The 9,587-nt window shown below is 41.7% G+C and overlaps 1 pseudogene across 1 annotated transcript in view; it reads left to right on the top strand.

Moving 5' to 3' along the window:
* Positions 1-8,717: 8,717 nt before the first annotated feature.
* Positions 8,718-9,587, top strand: part of LOC308501510 (pre-mRNA-splicing factor RBM22-like) — a 98,724-nt pseudogene continuing 97,854 nt past the window's right edge. Inside the window, exon 1 of the transcript in view lies at positions 8,718-8,783. The product of the transcript in view is annotated as a pre-mRNA-splicing factor RBM22-like (transcript). The remainder of the gene's footprint in view (positions 8,784-9,587) is intronic.

Here is a 9,587-nt window from a genome sequence, read left to right as displayed (position 1 = left end):
TATATATATATATATGTTCCCCATTAAGTTAATTCCTACAACGCTTCATTCCTTTTCAGTGTTTCTTTTGAAGAAAGTGGTGAGGGAGAGGGAAAAAGGATAGGTCTGACTTTGGTAGGTTTGTTAGAGTGAGTGAAAGCCATTTTACATGGTTTGCTTTCTGAGTCCATTTATCAATGTGCTCTTTCTTTGTAAAATTTTTAAGTTTCAAAGTTTTGTTAAATGTAAATTTCCATTTATCTTACAAAGAACATTTTACAGGAGGCAGGAATATGAAGTAAGAGAAGGAGTATTGGGCTCGGAGCCCAAGACCTGGGTTCCAGGACTATTTTTTTTTTCACAAGTTTGCTCCATGACTTTGGGCAAGTGACTTATCTTTACAATATTTCCAGTTCATTCCCAGGTTGTCTGTGTGGTCCAGTCTCTCGTCATTTTCCTGTGGATGGCTGTGATAATCTCCTATCTCCTGGTCTTTCCACTTTCACTTCACCCCCACCAGCCTACCCTCCAGCTTCTAAAGGGTGCTTTCAGTGATGTCCCTCTCTTCTCAAAACTTATCGGCGGGTCTTCATTTTATGTTTTAACCCCTCTGAGATCTAGTCTGTCATAGAGAGAGAAAGTTAATAGGGTTATTGAGAAGGTCTGATGAGATCTGTACCATAGCGTTCTAAATTATTTCTCTCTGACTGATAAGAGAACTGGAGCCCCGCATGGTGAAATAGCGTTCTAAATGCAAGAGACTAACACCACCACCACCTTCACCCACCACCACCATCACAGTGGAATAGACCCCAAGAACCCTTCCTCCCCAAAATCTGGGCCAGAAATCCCACTCTTTGGGAAACTCAAATGCTGGAAGCACTTTGAAAAATCTTTTTTCTCCATCCAAACTTCTGCCTCCTGGCCTGGCATGGTGCAAATGCTTTCCCAGGCAGCTGGGATTTTCATCCTGGCCAAAAGGCTGCTTGTCCAAGGTAGCTTGGCGATATTTAATCCTCTGAGTCCCTCACCTCCCACACATCCACTCTTTCAATGTTCAGTCTTTCAAAGGACATCTACAAATAGACTGTTGTTTTACCTTCCAATAAAACTTAGAAATAGGCACATATTATTTCTCTCTGACTGATAAGAGAACTGGAGCCCCGCATGGTGAAATGAACTGTCCAAGGGCACACGGCCATTTTGTAACTCAGATTGGGAGCAAAACTCAGGTCCTGTGCTCTTTCCTCCTCTATACAAATATTTCAAAATGAGTTTTTGTCTTAAAATTTCCCACACCTGGTCCTAACTCCAAGTAAAATTTTTGTGTATAAAGTTAGTGCTGTGGAGCTGAGAGGGAAATTTGTGGTGAAAAAACTCTCATGTTAATAGGCTTTGATGCTAGACAGGAACCTTTAAACTGAGAGAAAAAACAAGGTCCAGATGAAATCTCTGCAGAGGAAAAGAAAATAGTGTGTTACTTATATATAGAAAAAGGACATGGGGCCATGCTACCAAGGCATTTTCAACTCTAATGTATTAATTTCAAGGAATACAAAGACTGTTGACATGAGAACTTCTGTATAGATATGAGAAAAAATATACTTAACATTTGAAAGGCTAGAGATAACTTCCTTTCCTATTCCTTTTCCAATTTATTTTCCTGGGTCTCTGTTTCTTCTTCCATAAAATGAAAGGGTGGGTGTAGCATTTAGCTTAGGTTAAGCTTGGCTGCTATAACAACAAACCCTCAAATGTTAACAGCATGCACCTCCAAAGATTTATTTCTTGTTTTCTTGGATCAGCTGTGACTCTGTTACAGTTCATCTTTTATCCTGGATCATTTTCCTGGAGCGTTCCTGGATCGTGTGTCTCTGGGACATGCCAATCTCATGGTAGAGAGGAAAGAACCAAGGCAGAACCATTGTTTGGCTATTAAAATTTTTGCTTGGAAACAACACATATTATTTCTTTCAGATTCTGTTGGCCAAAGAGAGTCACACAGACAAGTCCAATGTCAATGGGGTGAAAATTATGATTCTCTTGAAGGACAGGACCAACAGGCAAGGGACATGTAAGAAGGAACAACATATTATTTTGACAATAATACAGTCTACCCAAACAGGGTTAAACTTAGTATATCCAACTATTTCCTGAAGATTTACACTTGCATGTCACACCTCAAATTCAACATATCCACATCACCTTTTCTCCCCAAATATACCCCTCTTTCCATATCTCTTCTCTACAGAAATGGCACTGCTATCTACCTACCCCATCAGCTAAACCAGAACTGAGGCATAAGGCTAGACTATTTCTCCTTAGTCTCACCTCCAACATCCAATTGTTAACTGAGTTCTGCTTCTGAATTACCTATCACATCATCTCCTTCTTCATATTTCCTTCACCACTGTCATAATCCAAGCCAGGATTGGTGAAGGTCTGATCTGCTACAGTAGTTTCTTCATGAATCTCCCCACCTCCAGTCTCTGGCATCCAGTATGGGGTATGGATTTGAGGAGAGAGAACAGTGTGAAACTGGAAATTATCGCAAGATCAGTAAAATTATTCCTGAATAAATGGTCAGTAAATTTTTCACTCAAAGTATTTCTCTTGCTCTTTTCCTTTTGTTTCTAAGGAGGAAGGAATAGGGGATAAATACATTTAAGAAGAGTTGACATTTCCCCCCATTAAATATCAGTAAAATCTACAGTCCTGCATTTTAGAGATACAAAGATAATGGGAAATAAAAGCCCTTGACAAAAACAAGACCTCGCATTGTATGAAGCAAAACATTTGATTGGTTTGTTCACCAGGGAAAACTGCCCAATTGATGTAGGGAATTTGGGTCATTCTTGTTCACTGCTGTTTCTCTCCACACCAGTTCCTGACCTCCCAGTTTCTAGAATTTTCAGTTCTAGAAAAGTTGAGCAGAAGGACGGGTGGTGGATAGGTCCTCAGTCAGGAATGTTGGAACTGGGAATAATTAATTCCTGCCACTTCTCTAGGTGTCGGTGACACAAAATCAGAGATACACAAGCAGGAAGGGAGCTCAATCACCAAAAAGTCCAGCCCCCACATTGAAAGGTGAAGAATTGAAGGCTCAGAGCAGGGAAGTGGCTTGCTCAAGGTCACCTTGCAAGTTAGAAGCAGGACTAGGGCCAGAACCCAGGACACCTGCTTAATAGTGCAGTCTCTTTGTACTGCAACAGCCTGTGATATGGCATTAGAGCATGCTTAAGAAAAGCCATTAGCCTTGTGTATCTCATTCTTTTTGTGCACTTTGTTTTTCAGCTATATCATCTTCTTTTACCATCAGTGATCTTAACACCTCTTGGCCTGTTTTCAGACACAACAGATACTTCTGGAACTCTCCACTGGTATGTTTGCATTTGACTTGAATGCTGTGTGGGACTAGTTGTTGGAAGTGGGTTGGCCTCTGTGTTAGGAGATGTGGGGCCAAACCCTGGCTCCGCTCACTGTGTGACCTTCGGCTGCTATTTCGTCTCTTAGAGCCTTAGTTTCCTCACTTAGAAGATGGGAATGATACTAATACACACCTCCCAAGCTGCTTCTTGAAAAACTAAATAAGAAGTATGTGAAATTACTTAGCAATTGTATTTGATAATTCAGTTTGTCACACTTCTACTGAAGTGCTTGCTCTGTGCAAAGTACCAGGACAATAGAGACTGCCAATGTCACCCAGCAAGCACTGGATACAAGGAGCTTACTGATCACATGTCTGTCTTCTCCATCCACTAATCAGTAAGCCCAAAGGGACAGGAAGTCAGTGAAACAAGGATGCACAATGCGAAGAAATATGACAGGGAGGGAGAGATCAATTCTTTCTAGATAGTCATAGGAAGCCCTCCAGAGTTGCCAATACTGGAGAATACATTTTGAAAGATGAAACAGAACTCTCTTGATGAGTAATTGAGATAATTTTTGGGAAATGTGATACCAGGAGCACATGCATGAAGGCGTGAACATGTATGGTTTTTGGAAAACTACAGTAAGTAATTTAGCATAGGGAGAGCACAGCATAGAAGTGGGGGTGGGGCATGGTCAGGTGAAAAATGAGACTAGAGAGCTTGGTCTGGGCCAGTTTCTGAGGTGGTGGCAGTGAGGGGCTCAGGAGCAGGAATTCAACCTGAGACAGAGCTCACAGGTTGGTGGCCTGGGGTTCAGCCCAAAGCTGTGTTTTGCTTGATTGACATGAGGCCTTAATTTAGGTGGAGCCTGTGCTCTTCAATTCTACTGTCTTTGTATCTATGACCTTACCATTCTACTTCGCTTATTTTTATCATTGCCTGGACTTTGAAGCCATTTGAGCTTAAGAGGTTTGGAGCAGAACACTGACAAAATCGGATGTGCGTTTTTGGATTGATGCCGATGGCTGGATCCTGGGTGGAATACAGGGGGTAATGCTGGCAGCCAAGCATCCCGTTAAGAGACAGTTGCAGTAATTTACTTGGGAGAAGAAAAGATCCTGTTGTAAGGCAGGGTTAGAGGGTTCAGAGAAAGGGGGATGACTGAGAATGATTTGGGGGGCAGAATCCAGAGGAGCTGGTAATCAATTCAGATGAGGATAAGAGAGAGTGGAATTAGACTGAAGGGCTTTTGAGGGCAGACTGCTTTATGACTAGTACCCCTGGTGTCTGGTTAGTGCCTGATGCAACATAAAACTTCAATAAATAATTTTGGAATATATAAATAATGGGTAAGGGATTTCGGATTGTTCTCGGGTTTCTAAGTTAAAAAGAAACATATAGTAGGTTTTCAATTTCAGTTAAGTATTACCTCTCAGTTAATTTACCTCTCAGTTAAATGTGAGCAGCACATTTCTAATAATAATGAAATTTTGGCTCCTATTTTCAACTGAACAACAATTCCTTAAGCTCCAGGTAGCCCATGGAAGCCCACTGAAGGAACTTGGCTGGCTTCTGAGAAGCATAAATTAGAGGCACTTGTTAAGGGAGATGTTGTCTGACATTTCCCTTAGGAGACCTGGGCCAAAGGAGTTCAAACACTGATTTCCTTCTCTTTCAGAGATAAAAGTTAGAGGATGTCCAAAACTGGGGCTGCCAGGAGGCTGGGCGCCTTCTCCTTGCTTAGCCCTCTTACCATTGAAGCAATAACAAAGATATAACCAACAACATAAATAAGTGCTCTGTGGATCGAAGAGATAATACTTTCACTGGCCAAATATTAAAATATCAAAGGTCCAGGAAAGGATACAGTTATGGGCCTTTGATGTACCATAAAGGCCCATTTCATGCACCAGTCAGGAGTATTTCAGGGCAAAGATGGAATGATATTTTATGTCACCTCTGAGGCATAAAGGGCACTTTATGAGTCCAAGGAAGCCAAGTTCTCAAATGGCTGCAGACTGGCAGGTTAAAAGTTTGAAATCTAAACATCAACCTGGATTTCAAAACAAAATTACTCCCAGTACCCCTTGCCCATCAGAGGTTTCCTCAGGTTGTCAGAGGCAATGGAGTGGGAGATATGCCCCAGGGCGAGGCAGATGGAATACTAATTGCTCCAGCCCCATGGAAGGGGACCAAGGCGCAAAGTGCCAGTACTAGACAATGGGCCCACGCTTACCCAACCTGGGGCCAGGTAAGAACCTGGGCCTGGAAGATTAGGAAAAAAATAAATGGAGTACTAGGTTCTCAGGAAATGCTTGCTGGGTGAAGACTGAATGAAGAGTTTTGCCTCATTTATACCTCTGCTCGATGGTTTCTTCCTCAGGAACCCATTACACTCTGTCCCCTTGCCCTCTTTATTTTTTTCATTGATTGTAATATAGTGTAATATCAAGAAGTGACACATGCCGTTTGTATTCTTTTTGTCTCTTTCACTTTTAGATGATAGTCTCCATGTGACCTGGGCTGTGTATTTTTCTCTGCAATAGAATATTACCTGACACTCAAAGAAGGGACTTGTAAACAACTGTCCAGTGAATGAATGAACGAATGCCCCTTAATTGGGCTAAAGCCCATACAAGATCATTTAGACCTGGTCCCTCCCTTCTTTGCTTTCTAGTGGGAGAAATAGCCACCATGTTGCATTGAAATTATTGGCACCAATACAGAGCACATGCAACATACTATGGAGCACCAAGGAAAGAGCAAAACAAGCTCATTGGAGGACAGGAAAAGCCACGCTGGTGAAAGTGATGTTGTAGCAGAGAGCTGAAGGACGTTTAGGGGCTGGCCAGAAAGGGACATAGAGTGAGTTTTCATAGTGGGAGAAATGGCTGCTGCCCATGACATGACTGAGTAAAGACATGGTGAATCAGTAAATACATGAAGGAGTGCTTTACAATGTATAACCGTTTGTTAATTATTAAGTCAATGATTTTCTAATCCTTAATTCAAATGATATATTGGTCTCAGTAATGTGTCATTTTATTGAATTGGGCGCTGGCCTATTTTTTCTCAAAGAAAATATAAACATTCCCAGAAGCATGAGTTCGTTGACATAGGAACTTGACAAAAACAGACAAAAAAAAAATAAGTGGAAAAAAAACCAGAGAATATTTGTTTCCTCCTGCAAACACTCACACAGTCTTTTTGAAAAGGAAAGGACTTCAAGTATCACCTAGTGAGATGTGCCAAAATGGACCTAGAATTGGAAATTGGAAAGATGGAAATCAAGCTGTACATCAATACTTATTTACCAGGCAACTCATTTTGTGTCTGTCAGTTGTAGTTTCTTAGCTGTGAGAATCGAAGGTACTTTGTGAACCAAAAAGTGATGGGCAAATAAGAGTGATTTATTATTATTCTTCCCACTCAACTCATTTTTTTTTTGTTTTTGGTGTATAGTTGTAAGAATGTTAACACGTGTAAATTTACGTAATTCTCACCACAAGCAGGATACAGAGTAGATCTATCACCATGCCCCCCCCCCAAGCTCCCCATATGCTTTATTTTTAGTCAAATCTTCCCTGTACCCCTCATCCTTTGCTACCACTTGTATATGCTCTGTCACTATAGTTCTGTCTTTTTATCAATGGGGAATGACAAATAAACGGACTCATATGGTATGTAACGTTTCGGGACCAATTTTTCACTCAGTATAATGTCTTTGAAATTCATGCAAGTTATTATGTGTATCAACAGGTTATTCCTTTTATTGCTGAGTTGTATTGCAAGTCATAGATATACCTCTGTTTATCCATTCACCTACTGAAGGACATGTGTGTTGTTTCCAAGTTGTGGTGATTATGAAGAGACCTGTACACATTTGTGTATAGGTGTTTGTGTGAACATAAACTTCCATTTCTGTAGACTAAATACCCAGCAGTGGGGACGGTGAGTCACAAGTTAAGTATGTGACTAACTTTATTAAAAATGCTAAACTGTTTTCCAAAGTGGCTGTACCATTTTGCATCCCGAGGAGTGCAATTTAGTTTTGAATAGAGGGAATGTGGACCCAGAGAAGTGAAGTGACTCCCTTCTCATCACAAAACAAACAAGGCCATGTGGGCCAGAGTGCCGGAGTATCCGTAAATTCTAGTCCTGTGATACTTTTTATTAAACTGAGAAGTAACACTATTCATTTCATATAATCCTCAGGACAGCTCTTTGAGGAGAGGTCTGCTGAGTAGTTTATTTGCTTATTTATTTATTTACTCCCTTTTACAGGCTTAGAAAGAAGCGGGAGGATAGGTGTAAGGAGGTAAGTGACCTGCCCAAGGTCACACAACTCATATGTGGTGCATAGAGTTTATCTCCAAACTCATATTCGTCCCCGTCAGCATATTTCCCCTCAATTGCTGAAAGTTACAGTCAGAGGTTCATTTTAAATGAATCAACATTTCCACCTTTATGGTTCTGGTACAGCGCAGAGGAAGAATTTCCATGCTTTTGTAGTGGAACTGCATGTTTATCAATAACTGATCCTTGATTGCTACAATTTTCACATTATTAAAAAGCTCAAGCTCGTCTCACTTGTCATTTTCTTTTCTCTGCATGGAATAGATTATTATTATTATTTTTAACTGGGGCTGGGACTGAGAAATGAAAAGAAGGCTTTAGGTCTAGTGCCCATTGTGCATGCCTGGCGATTCCATAACCCTTGGCTTGCTTTCTGTTGGTATTTCAACAAGGAGCGGTCCCCAACTTCAGCCCGAGTCAGACAAGTTGAGGGGGCAGGAGACCCATTCCAGGTTCAGTGTCTAACGGGCGTCCCATATCTGATTTCATGGCTAAAGGTGCTGAGGTGGTTTTCATTCAAGGCTATTTGTATCAGAAGGGAAAATCTGAGGGATCCCTTTCCACAGTCGGCCTTTATAAGAGGTTTTAAGTCTCCTGCTGGCTAAAGTTCCCTGCCTGGGAGCAAATAGCAAAAAGGAAGGAAGCAAAGCAGGGAAGGAAGGAGTAAAAGAAAATAACGGAAGAAGGATAAGGAGGAAACAAAGGGAGAAATGAAGAAAAGAGGGGGGAAAGCGAGAGAGAGAGAAAGAGAGAAGGAAAGAGGAGAAACCCTAAAGAGGGTGAAAAAAAAAAAAAAGGTTTTAAACCAGATAGTATATTTTGCTTTGCTGGTGTTTGTCATAGATGATCCTAGACTAGCTGGAAGGGAACAGAGTAATTGAACCAAGCTAATTAGATCTTCATTTGATTTTGTGTTTGTTTGTTTGACTACTTGACTACTTGGTTTCTAAGTTGGCAGGGAGTTTTATCGTACATACTCTGCTAACTGGTTTATCTAAACGGAGATTGAGCATGAACAAAGTTGACATTGGATTTGCTGCTTCAGACCACACAGAACAGGAGCGGAAACCCTGTCAGGTAAACATGGGTGTCTAGGTGCAGTGGCAGGGAGACCTGACAGGGAGACCTCAGGGTCTCTGGTCGCCGCAGGCTCAGCAGAGTTGATATGTAAGCAGTGCCTGGGCTACGCAAACATAGAGTGAGACTCCAGGAGCAGCGTGGTACCCGCCTAAGAATTTGGAATTTATAGTCAGACAGACCTGAGTTTAATTTTTGGCTTAGCTACTTAGCACCATTTCGTTCTCTCTGAGCCTCAGTCTTCCCACTGGTGAAATGGGATAATAATACTGACCCTCTAGGGCAGAGGCAAGGATTAAACAAAATTCAGGGAAAATGCTTAACAGCAAGTATGGCTTTTAGGAAGGGCTCAGTTCCCCCGTTCCTCCTTGCCCAGGGAACCAGCCAGAACACTTATGTGATTGTGTGGTTGAGGAGCACAGACACCCAGGTGTAGGCTATGGCTCAACCATTTATCCACCCTAGGTGCCATTAGAATCAAATTCTGAGACTTCAGGAAGGCACCGTTTTAGTTTCCTATTGGTAAGTGATATTGGGTTTCAGTTTCCCTACGGGGAAATTATATTCCGGGCAATGACAGTGCTGAGCATTTGCAGGCCCTATAGCTTACACTCTCTCATTTTGGGGTTCCCCATTGGAATGTCCTGCTCTGTTGGCCTCCCTGACCACTCACACTGCACCGCTAGCTTCAGTTCAGACACCATCTTCTTTGGGTCTCTTCTCCAAACACTGGACTTTGGGCCTTTCCTTGCGGTTCATTTGACATTCTCTCCAACTATATTATACGTTGTGCTGTGCTGTATA

This window comes from Rhinolophus hipposideros (genome assembly GCF_964194185.1).
Source record: "Rhinolophus hipposideros genome assembly, chromosome: 8".
Lineage (NCBI taxonomy): Eukaryota > Metazoa > Chordata > Mammalia > Chiroptera > Rhinolophidae > Rhinolophus > Rhinolophus hipposideros.
This window is presented reverse-complemented; position numbering and strand designations above follow the sequence as displayed.